The following is a 14,007-nucleotide window of genomic DNA, read 5'->3' as shown; positions in this document are numbered from 1 at the left end:
TTTTTCTTTTTTAGAGGGCCAGGGACTAAGATCCACCCCTGTATGCAGACTCTACATGTAATAAGTAACCTCGATATTTAACAGAACAATGTTAGACAGAAATTCTTAGATTGAATTCTGAAATTTTTTGTTGTTTTATTATTTTTTATAAATTATGTTAAGTGTGAAATCAGCAACTGGCGATAGTGTATTTGAGATACCGTACATTCTTCTTTCTTTTTTTAAAAATTAAATTTAACCTTTTACCTCAGCCTACATCTAACAATAACCATTGCCACAATGGGGGAAAAGGAAATTGGGAAGCTCCTTCACAGGAAATTTGACAAGCTGGTGGGAAATTTTCAGTCACACCAAAAAACAAGAAAAACAAAAACAAAATTCATATTTTCCCAAATGTCAAAAACTGCAAATTTGTGTTGCAAGTAATGCATTTATATATTTGTCGGAGTTTTTACAATACATACATTTTATAGCGCAATCCCATTTGCTAAATATTGCAGCCTGTGGCATGGCCTGATCATGATGCATATTATTATAATCACAAAAGTTGAGGGATTTGTACAATCACTTGCCAAAGAATCACAGGAAATTTGTGGTTGACTGCATGAACCTCCCTCCCAGGAAATTTACATTTTTTCAAGCCCTACCATTGCAATCAAGATCAAATCTGTTTGGTATGGGGCGTAGAATTCGCATCAGCACAGAGTAATAATATATGTACCAGAGTCCAACCCCATACAGGAGTCTAAACACCTTTACCCATACTATTAATTTTACTTGTAACTCGACTGCTTTGGAAGTTTAGTAATCTAACAGAATTACAATAAAGCTACTAAGTAAAAGTATGTAAATTAATTACAATACTACATGTAGGTCTATATGCCGTTAATGGTACTTACCGCTCTGATATGATGAAAAATGCAGTTTTATTCCAATGTTAACAATCAAACAGAATAATCCTTAGTGCTTTAGAACCTCATACAATATATGTCACCAATATCTGCTTATCATCCATTAATGTTAAGCAATTGTCATCAAATATATCATATAGCAGTGGATATATACTGTAGTGATAAATGCTTGTTTGTCTTTTTTCTAAGCAGTAATATGCAACACGTTTATCAAAGTTGGCCTTGCTGTATGATACACATACAGTGACTTGACTGACTCACTCGTTCGAAACTTTATCACAGTAATAACAGTATGCATATACACACACCTATCGAGTATTACGTAGATGATGGATTAGTTTCATTTAAGTTCACGCACACCCACCACAATAACAGCTGTATTTTAGTTAAATTTAGATCACTCGTGTCCGTAAATAAACTTACGATCATTCAAAGTTGTTGGTATACAATACATGCAGTTACACACGAAATTGGATGATGACAAGTCCAAAAGAAACGTTTACCTGCTGTGAGGCACGCATTGCTGCATTGAATCATATGTATACACAGGTATATCATGCATGTGTGCATGTGTACAGTGCACCACACCATAGAGTATCAAGTACTATTTACAATCACAAGGTGTTGCCAGTTTCAATAACAAACTCCACCTGTGACGTAGTTTGTGTGAACACAATGGGGGATAATACACCCAAAAGTTTGTGTTTACCGCAAGAGCACTGGGTCATCTATAAGTCAAGGAGCCCAATTGTTGCAGGCTGACAAGTTTTAGTCAATAAGTTTTCTATGGGCATTGACTCATGACAGCAATAATTACCATGAGAAAAGATAAGTCTGAGGTAATCATTTTCTAGGGTATATAATATTACAGGCCAGTCATGCCTATGGACTGGTGGGGATATCCTGGTCAGGACATCCTGGTCACTGTATTGGTCATTTTAATGCACTTATCATTTCAAGAGATACTGCTATTTAAAGTAAAGTAATACAGTTCTTATTTAATTGTATATGGAGTTTATAATTAAATAAAAACTGAAATAATTATTAAGTTTGATTGAAACGATTAAAATAACAAATAAATAAATAAAATAAATAAGAAATTAAATAAATAAGAAATGATTAAAATGGGAATAACAGTCATTTGTTATTTTTAGAATAGCAGTGCTTTGTCACCGAAGACAATGAAAAGGCAAATAAATAAATAAATAAATAAATAAATAAATAAATAAATAAATAAATAAATAAATAAATAAATAAATAAATAAATAAATAAATAAATAAATAAATAAATAAATAAATAAATAAATAAATAAATAAATATATAAACAAACAAACAAACAAACAAACAAAAAAACAAAGGACCTTAGGGAAAGGGAAACGGTGGGTGTTTTTATTTCAGGTATTCTCGGGTGTGCATCCTCATTTGTAGCTCTTCCAAATCAATTGTGGCTACACCATGGCATTGTATTCATCAATAAAACCATTCAGGTATGTGATATCCGTTATCAATTCTTGTAATCTTTATGTCAATGACAGCCTAATGACGTCATACCTTGGTCCAAACAACCTTATGACATCAGATGTCAGATCTTGGCCCAATATGATTATGATGATGTCATTTTAGACAAACTAATTCTGCTAAATATGGATAGAATTGACGAGCATGCAATTGATGACATTTTTAGTCACAAAGGTGCAAGGACATATTTAAATGTCAAAGTCAATATTTACAATTTAATTAAATCAAATGAATTGATCCTTGTGTATTATTACTCCAAGGCTATTAGTGTAAATTTGTAACTTCTTTTCAAAAAGCTCTATGCTCTATGTGTCTGCTCAGCATTCACTGCCATTCGATGATTGCTGAACACCTTTGAAAATTATCAGGAGGTTTGAAGCAAACATAAATCAATTCAAATTTATTCATATATCTCAATATTATAAAAAGCAAAGTCATCCGACTATTGGAGACCTACTCCCATTGATTTAATTTGCTTTTAGGAATCCACCAGGAGTCATGTTGGCTGTTTTCTTGTTTATTTGTTTTTTTATTTTATTATATTGTATTCTAACTGTGTTTTGTTTCCTGGATTGAAATAATCAAATGGTTAAATTATAGTTATACAATAGTCAAAATAATTAGGTAATACAATGCTAAAATATATAAATCAGCCCAAGTTTATTTTTTGTATTTTGATGTGTATTTTTTATTGTTTGGATTGTTTTAAAGCAAGCAATACTTCATGTACTGTCATACTGATTTTCACTTGTAAACATGATTAAATTACCTCCCTGATTTGTGAAAACAAATATTTTATTTTTTGAGGAAATCGTTATGATATCCCCTTTCCATCTTGTATTGATAGGTAGGTCTGATTTGTTGGTTGCTCCTTTCCTTCCCACCTTTCCCTAATAACATAAATCTAAAAGATTAATCTCAGAGGAGTATTTGATGATGACACAAAAAATAAGACAATCAGCATGTTTCCACAGAAAAGCCAATGCACACATTTTGTATCCACTATTTTTTTAGTACGGAAATGCCAAAAACCTGTTTTCCGTCACATTTCCATTGAGAGCAAATATTATGTGCTTTCTTCAATTCACATGCAGCTTTTTACTGAAGACCCAGAAGTCCAGAAAGCACTTCTTGTGATGTGCAAAGCATTTGTGCTCAGGTAAACAAATTGAGGTCATGCTAAGATATTGCATGGCTTGTTTCCACTGCGTACGTTGTACGCTTTGATCCAAAATGATCCACCTATAGTTTGAAAAGTAGACCCACATTAAGAGTGCTATTACTAGTGGACCTGCCTGGTCTATATTTTGTGTGTTAAAGAAAGTAGACAAAGTATATGATTTGAATAATTAATTTGTGATGCTTCTGGTGAGACGTCACAAGACAATTCTCAAAATAAAATATTTTGATATTAATCCGTGATGTTATAACTTATAAGGCCTGCCGATTACAAGCTGATCAAAGTATAAGGACATGGATCATACAACAGATTAATGGAAAATCGTACGGCAACAGCATCACCCACTATGTTTCCACAGAACTTGTTACACACCTTCGCATGGCAAGCATGGTATGCTTTGATTCCAAAAATCGTGTTCTATGGAACATACTGATTATGACAAAACATCACACACAGATTTTGTTCTGTCAGTCTATTTCTTTCTGTCATTGCTGAAGAGCATCTAGAGTTGTCAAAATAGTCATATCCTTTTACAATTCTAATTTCTCCAGAGATTGAACTACAAAATTCATAAAGTCTTGTTTCTACAAGAAGTCTTGTTTCTACAAGAGTATGGCTATTAATAATACAAAGCACCTGCAATATGACTCTAATCAAACAGGTCCTTAACACCTACGCTTGCCAGTTCCAACTGACCCGTGATACATGACCATCAAGAAATTTGAGTAACTATCTAAAAACAAGTGATTAACTTTCATCTGTATTCAGTATACTTTCTAGTGCAGAAAGTAAGTTATCAGTGATATGTAGTTTATCCGATTTAAAGGTGCCTTTTGTAACTGATAAAATAAACTTCCATTGAAATTTTAAAGGTCCACAAAGGTCCTTTTTGCTATTTTTTACAATCCCATACATTTTTTTTAATTCTCGCATTACATTTTGCTTAAGATATGGTAAATGAAGTGCAGCATGCAGCAAGGCCAGATTATTTTAATTTTCATCTTTTCCAACTATATAAACAAACAAGTCTTGAAAAAGACTGTTTCCAATGCATGCAGAATTGCAGATAGCACAAGCTGGAACTAATTTACTTGGGACTGATACTGTATACCGTACTGATTTGTATAAATTGTAAGCAATGCAAATTACCGGGTAATATCAGGGTTTGATTTAGTCAATGTCCAGAGATCAGTAACTTTCATGTTGGACCAACTCTTGGGCTATTGAATTTGAGATGACAAATGATGTTGACCAATAAATGAAGGACAGACACATTTAGTGTGTTTCTTCTGAGCAAACGGTTGCTGATGAATTTGAGATAATTCAGTTCAATGCGAGGAATACACAGTTACGGCCCGGCCCCAGTAGAAGCAGATCGTGTGAAGGTGAATGCCAGATAATGAGTGAGCCTCACAGTCAACTGTCACATACCTTAGCGGCAAATTAGATGAGACCTTATAGTAGAGACATTGCGATTTCCAAACGTAGCATCGAACGTACGGGGAATCTATTCAAAACCACTCTCCTGTGACGGGATTTTGAATAGATTCCACGTACGTTCGATGCTACGTTTGGAAATCGCAATGTCTCTATTAACACATAACATACCTTAGCGGCAAATTAGATGAGACCTTATAGTAACACATAACATACCTTAGCGGCAAATTAGATGAGACCTTATAGTAACACATAACATACCTTAGCGGCAAATTAGATGAGACCTTATAGTAACACATCTCATACCTTAGCGGCAAATTAGATGAGACCTTATAGTAACACATAACATACCTTAGCGGCAAATTAGATGAGACCTTATAGTAACACATCATATACCTTAGCGGCAAATTAGATGAGACCTTATAGTAACACATCACATACCTTAGCGGTAATTTCAAAGTAAAAATTGCACACAGATAAACCTGAAGGACATTACATTTACAGACCAAGCAGAAGTAAATCAGTAATGCGAAAGCTCAATCATATTTTTTTCCTTTCATATTATAAGCCTGAGCTAGGAATGACCTTCAGTGGGCAGGATGTAAATTTCAATTGTTCAATTCAGAGTCAGTCAAATAACAGTGTAATACCATGAAAAGGGCAAAATATTTGAAATTTGTAAAGTTTTCTTTTCTAGAATTCTCATTAGGGTGATTTTTCAAAAAAAAATGCACAAAAAGAAATAAAAATTCAGGGATTCATATTCCCCCAAGGAAGCAAATATTGAAAAAAACGTCCCACTTTCTCAACAAAAAAAACCCCACGCTGAGTAAAACAATGTTTGTTTATTTTTGATGTTCTTATGATATTGTATGATTTTATTTGCATTTGTATTAATGACACCTAGGTGAACACTATCCTCAAGTAACTTAAAATCTTGATTACATCTTGTGAAATAGTTGGTCATTCATGTGGCCACTACCATACTTCAGCACCACTGTCATTCATGTATACTTTGATCAGCTCGTAATCAGGGGGGGATTATTAGGCTTTTACCACTACACCGAAAAAGTAGACCCACATTAAGAGTGATATAGTTGATCTGTCTGGTCTATATTTTACGTATTAAAGAAAGTAGACAAAGTATAGGACTTCAATTAATAATATGTTATACTTCTGGCAAGATGTCACAAGACAATTCTCCAAATAAAATATATTGATATTAATCCACGATGTTGATCAAACTGTAGTCACAAATTTCATTTAACTTGCTATGTATAAGACAATTATATGCCATAAGGTTTACTGCAGAATTTATTTCACACTTTCCACCGTATACAAAAGTACATTCTATCTGTACTTACGTTCATTTCTTGTACTGCATTCTTTTCTATACAATACAATGTAAAGTTTATAAAAATATACAGAATTCAAAAAGAAACAAAGAACTGTACTTACCAAAGTCACTAACAATCTGCAATAAGTCTTTCTGTGATGGCATCAGCTCAGACTAAAATTAAGCAAATAACCTGAAAAGAAACACAAATAGTTTGAATGAATGGCACTTTATTTTAGGATGCTTCACTTCAAAGTGGAAGTCTTTAATAATAGTGCTTTCCTGTTAGGCTCAATAGTGTTCAAATTACTCTCCAAATGCCTTCTAAAGACATGCTTTACTTATACCATGTTGTTGTCAGCACTTTAAGTACAGCCCTTTGTTTGTGTTGATAGTGGGATATGAAAGCAATATTTCTCTGACCAATATAATAGTTTTCCTTCAATCAATTGGATCAAATTGAAACATGAAGAAAGTTGGACATTCACTAAAAATAAGAATTATGTAAGACTGAAATTTGCACAAACAAAATCATTGCTGTAACACTTTTATTACTAAATCGTAATAAATGTATATCTAAAAAATGTGATTTTCAAGAATCAAGAAAGAATTGTCAAAAATCAATAGGATATCATATACTGATATTTAAGGGATCTGGAATGAGCGTTTCGACAGTTTTTTTTGTGGGACATGAGAGCACATCAGACATATCGAATTGCATTCGGAATACGATGAATGTCTTTCTGGTATCAAATAATTTAAATTTTTGAAATTCACAATATAAAATTTGATATTTTTCACACTTTGTCCTCAAAGTAAATTTTATAAATCTAATGACATATTCTTAAAGTGTATGTAGCTGGGAGGAAAAGTGGGCGATCAATTGAAAATTTTGACCTTTCATATTGAAGATATGGATTTTTTTCCAAAAAGACCTAATTTTTTTCGGTGTTTTGGAGAAAAAAATCCATATCTTCAATACAAAAGGTCCAAATTTTCAATTGATCGTCGGCTTTTCATCCCACCTATATACACTTTAAGTATAAATCATCAGATTTATAAAGTTTACTTTGAGAACTCTTAAATATCAAAAATATCAATTTTTAATCATTTTCCATAAAATGTGTATTACATTGCGAATTTCAAAATATCATAACTATTTGATATCAGAAGGACATTCTTCGTATTCAGAATGCAATTTCGATATGTCTGATGTGCTCTAATGTCCCACAATAAATACTGTCCAAACGTTCTTACACCATCCCTTAAATAAATAAATTGTGATTAGTTAATCAATTTATCCAATCACCCTTAAGGTAGAAACATCCGGGAGAAACATCGCAGCTACAGTGTCATAAAGATTTGGTTTAAAATGATACACGATGTGTAGATGAGTGAGAAAAACTTGCCTGCTAATTTTCAATTTTTGCCAAACAAGCATTTGTGACTTACTGCATTTTTTATCACTAACCCTAACCGCCTAAGGGCTTTTTGGCGATGTGAAGGGAAAGAAGGAAAGAATAAAGAGAGAAAACAAAGAAAGAAGTTTGCTCTGGGTGGGATTCGACCCCGGGACCCCTCGCATGCCAAGCACTGGGTCGGTGACACTTAGCCACAGGTGTTGGGCTTCGCTGGCCAGCGAAACCGTGCCTATATATCACTTAGGGCGATTGCGTCATCACACCACGTGGGATGCACGCACGAACAGCGCATATATCAAGTAGTATTTTGTAGTAATTAGTACGGTTAGGGTTAAAAAGCCCGACTTTGTACAGTATGTTTGAAGCTGGATACTTTGTTTAAATATGATTTCTTTTCTCCTTTATATTCCCTTTAAAGTACCTTTTTATTTAAAAAAAAATTACTTTATATATATATATTGGCCAATAATAAAGGGGATGTTTGAAGGCAATGTTAGTACTTGCTTAATTTTTCTTGATTTGATCTAGAAACACTGAATGACCCAAATTCATTATTATTGTTGGAGCTAACAGACAGGACCAATTTTAACAAACAAGGTGTTATATGAAAGGTTATTAAATTTAGAAACTGTCATCAGCTTTTTAATGAAATATTTCTATTTTAAGTTATGTGTATTTCTAGATTTCCCCTAATCTAAAAATTAAAAAGATAATTGTTCTCAAAAAGGAAACACTTTTAAACAAAAGCTACCAAGAGAATTCAGATATTAGGCTTATTCATCACTTCAATTGCAATTAATCTCACTGCATTAAATATCAGATGTTGTTGTACAAGTCCAGAAATTGCACTCACTGCACTTTCCGTATTATTTTTCTTTCTCTTAGTGCATAGATTTAATTCTAAAATATGCACCTTTAAAACAAATGAGCGCATACAGTAAGTGCATTAGATATCAGACAGAGAAAGAAACTCTTTATAAAGCAATTAAACCAAAGATAAATTATTAATAGAATTCACTTCTCAGGTCAAGCATTTTTGTTGTATAACTACAATTTTGTCTTTATTTCCCTCATCAAATTGATACAGAGAGGAAAATACTGCATGTGTAGAAATCCTAAGCACTATTAAAATGTAACATGAGTCGTGTAGATCCATATACATATTATACAATGAATTGCAAGCTCACCTGAAAGAAGCCTGATCCTGATTTGGTAAGTGATCTTGAAATATACCCAGGCACCGAATGACTGCATGGGCTCAGAGTCTTAAATAATTTACCTCATTATAAAATAACAAAACTTTTATTTCCCACAAAAGGATCAAGCAACTCCAAATCCACAATAGAGAGTGGAATTAAATTATATATAAACTGGCTTCAAAAAGAAACTTATAATTTTTCACAAGGTCATATCTTAAAATCCTGTCCATACAAATGAACAAAAATTACACACAGGATTACTTCAATACTCTACTTGTTCATTTTTATGGACAGGAATTTAAGATATGACCTTGTGAAAAATTATACGTTTCTTTTTGAGGCCAGTTTAATAAGCTTTCTTGCATTATGTTTTCACAATCCAAATACTACTATGGGCTGTGTGAGTGTGGAACTTAACATTTTGAGTTACGGAGCCCTTACAAAAACTTTTCTTATTTCATGCATTTGAACCAACCCCATGTTCTTGCATTCTAGTGATAAATGTGACTCAACAGCAGTATGCGAGGCAGGTCAGTAATATAAGTTAAGTTGTACTAATTTTTGGGAACATGTATGTCCCTTGATCAAAATTGGTCATACAATAAATCACAGGTAGTAACATGGATGAAGCCATAAAAATATAGGATCCTTGGCTGCAAGTATTTCAGAATGTCAATTCAGTCACCAGTTTGAAACATGTCTGATTTATATTTCATATTGATGGATAGCGTTTTGATGATTGAATTTTATGGCCACGATGCTCTAAAAAGATTTGTAAATCTGTATTGTCAGACCCACTTCAATCAAATGCATATAACAATTCATCTACATATTTCAAGTTGCATATTGTACAATGAAATGCTTTGGCATTCTATGCACCAGTAAATTCTACTCATAGTATTAAGTAGCAGCTTTTGCTTACATCTGTTCAGTATCTGCTGACATCTGGTGTGTTATTACAAATGTGTATAATATATATCATGTCAAAGTCAATGACCAGACAGATTCAATCATATCTTGTCTCAAAATTACAATTATTCATAAGAATACAATACCTACATAAGCTAATTATATCATAAGACTGGGATAGAGTTTGATGCTGTCATGCATAATAAGCCTTGACTTTTCATTTTACATTATTTTCCAATTTAAGGCCCGTTAAGCCGTGTTCAGACGTGGGGATATTTAATGAGTAAAGGGGTACATATCTCAAGTAAAGTGCCCAGTCGTGATAAGGTTGTGATTAAGGTCGGGTTTGTGTCCATCGGAACAGTAGTTGGCGACCTTAACCCGACTGATTTACCTCTGAAAAAAGTCAGAGGTAAATCCTTACCCCGACCAGAGCAGTCAAGGTAGATGCTGGTGTGGATCGCACACAAGGTAACAGTTTAGGTAAACATGACCTTTTCACCATTTGTTCTGTTCTTGCTCTAAAACTAGAAGAAGCAATACATTTTCTCCGCCAATATGGCTGTATGATACTGCGCAATTGCGTTTGTCTTTCTGCATTTGTCTTTCCGCATTCTCTTCTGCTTCCTCTGTGGCAAAGTAAATTTCAGGGGGAAAATTCAACAAATCATTAAAGTGCAAATTGTCATTGGGTTTTAACTGGGGGAAAACGGGGAAAGAGTTCTGACTGGGGATATTTCCCCCTCCCATGGTGCCACCACTGAGTAATGATTTTGACTCTTTTTATTAGATCACAGTAATCACACAATATCAAACTGATTACAATAACCTCAGTGATTGTCATCAAACTTTTTTTATGAAACAGTCTACAGAGTGTGCAGGAAAATGTGTGTAAAATATGTTTACCTTTTTCTTAAATGGGATGTCAAAAGTAAAAGGAAGCTTGAGCACACTTTTGTATTGGGCCAATACAACAAAATTGACAGAGTGAAATAGAACCAGTGGGGGCGGATTGAACTGGTTCACTCACTCTTTCTGAACAAAAACGTGTTCATCGGTGCCACATGGAACTGACAGCATTTATATTGGTTGCTGGTGAAATTATTCTTATGCTTTACTAGCTATGATCACATCCTCTCTCAAGTGTCCCTGCATAAGCCACCAATTACATTGCATATTAAATTAAAAAGACAGCCTAAATGCTTTCTAGCAGGGTGTGAGGCAATACAACACACCAATAATGTTTGCAAAACAGAGTACATCATATTCTGGATTTGGGAGAAGTGCAAATTAACACAACATTATGCAAAAATTGAGGTAGTGCAATACTTCGGCATTCAGATTGTCTGTGCTGAGGCAAAGCATACCAGGTTTATTTTCCTACCTGTCTGTGCCTGTCCCCTACAACCAGCACTATCAATAATTTTTCATTACCTTAATATTTTACTTATATTCCTTCATAACCAACGTCACCATATATTTAATAACTCTATAAATATTTTGCGGTAAGTTGGCAATTCTGTAAGGAATAAAACCCATCAAATTACAACTTAATTTCCAATTGAACAAATATAACTTGTTTTTATATTTTAATGACACTATGTGACTTCACTCTTTTTGAGTTGGTATGGAGTTTTCAAAAAAGCTCAAGCTATTTTTCTTTAATTATGCATGTTGCTAAACAGCCCTGGGTACTACTCACTGGAAACGTGTATGCTACCTTTTAACAAAGTGCTATCAGCTTTTATGAATAAACTTGAAATAAGATGCAGAAAATGTTGACTGCAACTTGCACCATTCCTCATCTTCCTGTCCTTGAATACATATTTAACTGTTCAGTCAATCACCATGCCCCATGACAAGCAAATTGCTAATAAATCAATCCAAAAGACTCAACCAAATAGCTTGTGACATGAAATTCAATTACTGCAATCACAGGAAAAAATCAAGTGAGAAAAATAATCACTGCAACAACTACGGATAATTAAAACTTGTCTTCTCAGAAGCGGAATCGAGATATAATTGGTCTAGCTGCCGTTTACCAGATCACAAGTGACATATTTGCAATATTTTAGTCTAAGCATTTACAGGTCTGCATGCCTAGCCTGAAATTGATTACAAAGCAAAGAATAGGTGTCATCCTTTATGAACTTTTAATAGCATTTACTTTATTCACTTGGAAAATGTCGAGAATACAGTCAGCAACATTTTACTATCACAAATACATCTCCTCTGCACCACTTTGATTTCCTGAATGGTGCAAGTTAAAGGTATGCAATTTGGCATATGCCAGCATATTGGAAACTGGCCTACATAAAGTTTAATGTAAATACTATTTGTGATACAGTCAAGCAAACTGAGTGTCCTGTCACTGAGTACAAGGTCCTATGTGAAAAACTGTTTCAACATTCTGCCAAGAATTGTCTGGTCCTGCTGCTAGTCAATTGGAATTCTAAATACTAGTACCTGTAATCAATTTAAGCAGCCTTGTAATTAAAATGTTATTAATACCAGTATAGTTTTTGTAACTGTCATTTTTTGGTATTTTGCAATCACCTGCATGTTGTCAAACAATTTGTTTATTTTTGTCAGTAATGATCAGACTGTTAATTGATGGGATGGCAGCGGGTGAATAGTTAGCTGTCACATGTTCTTCTCAACCTTTACCTTGAACATCTGTAAAATTTTGTCACATGTGATTTTGTTTGTTGACTATTTTTAATTGACTAAGCTGCCTGATTAATAGAGTGATTCAAATAGATTATATACAGTCAATTTGCAATCTCATTATTCAAACAAATTCCATACCTGCCAACATTGAAAACCTAGAAAACAGAGTACATGGCGAACGTAGGGCGTGAAGCGCCCGTAGTATCGCCTCTGACGGCAGGGGGGTCCAGGGGCAAATCCCCGGTGGGTGGTGAGGGGGCGACGCCCCCAAAGCTAGAGGGTTTCTACACTAAAAACCCTTATAAGCCCCTTCACATTAGACACATTTTATAGAAAAACAACAAGGTGAAAATGAAGCCCTAGGCTTTTATACACTTTGAGGAGGGATTTATACTCCATATCTAGCAACAATTTCAACACATATTTGATGACTACAACCTTTGAAAAAATGTGAAAAAACATTCTGGGACCTGTTTTTATAAGTTTGAAAAATATGCTTCCTTCACACAGAAAATGTGCTTTTAAAAATGCAGTTTCCTATACTTTTGTACATAACGATCATTCGTTGAAGCGATTTTTTGGCTTTATAACAAGGCCTACGTGACTGATAGGACATTGATATGATGCACAATACAAAGGTGAAAATTTTATTAAAAAATCCATTTTTCTTAATTTTTCAAAGTTTTTGGCAACTTGAGAACCTCTAGACCTATTCTGAAGGTTGCATTTGAGGAGGGATTCCATATTTGGCAACAATTTCAACACATATTTGATGACTGCAACCTTTTAAAAAATGCGAAAAAACATTCTGGGACTTGTTTTTACAAGTTTGAAAAATATGCTTCCTTCACATAGAAAATGTGCTTTTAAAAATGCAGTTTCCTATACTTTTGTACATAACGATCATTCGTTGAAGCGATTTTTTGGCTTTATAACAGGGCCTACGTGACTGATAGGACACTGATATGATGCACAATACAAAGTTAAAAATTCAGAAAAAAAAACATTTAACAAAAAACATGTCAAATATTTTGTTGACTTAGGAGAAACAATAGACGTATTCTGAAGTGCTAGGATCATTCACAGATGATATGAAAAAAAAATTGAAAAACATTACAAAAAAATTACAGTTTGTTATCTTTAATATGGAAACCACTAACTAATGTTTACCTCTTCATCTAATATGCATTGGTTTTCCAATAATAATAATAATAATTTTATAATATGTGCTAGATGACGAGGTAAACATTAGTTAGTGGTTTGCATATGAAGGATAACAAACTGTAATTTTTTTGCAATTTTTTCCGATTTTTTTCAAATTAACTGTGAATGATCCTAGCACTTCAGAATAGGTCCAGTGGTTCTCCAAAATCGCCGAAAACTTTGGAAAAGAAATTTAAAAAAAATTTTTTTTTTTTTTTTTTT

The 14,007-nt window shown here is 33.6% G+C and overlaps 1 protein-coding gene across 5 annotated transcripts in view; it reads right to left on the bottom strand.

Moving 5' to 3' along the window:
- Positions 1-14,007, bottom strand: part of LOC140149254 (protein kinase C delta type-like) — a 245,718-nt gene that overhangs the window by 102,553 nt on the left and 129,158 nt on the right. For 3 of the 5 annotated variants that reach the window (XM_072171491.1, XM_072171497.1, XM_072171492.1), the window contains one exon: positions 6,506-6,576. The gene's annotated coding sequence lies outside the window, so the exon portion shown is untranslated. Of the gene's footprint in view, positions 1-899; positions 1,007-1,334; positions 1,430-6,505; positions 6,577-14,007 lie in introns of those variants that run through there. The other 2 variants (XM_072171493.1, XM_072171494.1) reach the window with 2 other exon arrangements.

Source organism: Amphiura filiformis, chromosome 3 (genome assembly GCF_039555335.1).
Source record: "Amphiura filiformis chromosome 3, Afil_fr2py, whole genome shotgun sequence".
Lineage (NCBI taxonomy): Eukaryota > Metazoa > Echinodermata > Ophiuroidea > Amphilepidida > Amphiuridae > Amphiura > Amphiura filiformis.
This window is presented reverse-complemented; position numbering and strand designations above follow the sequence as displayed.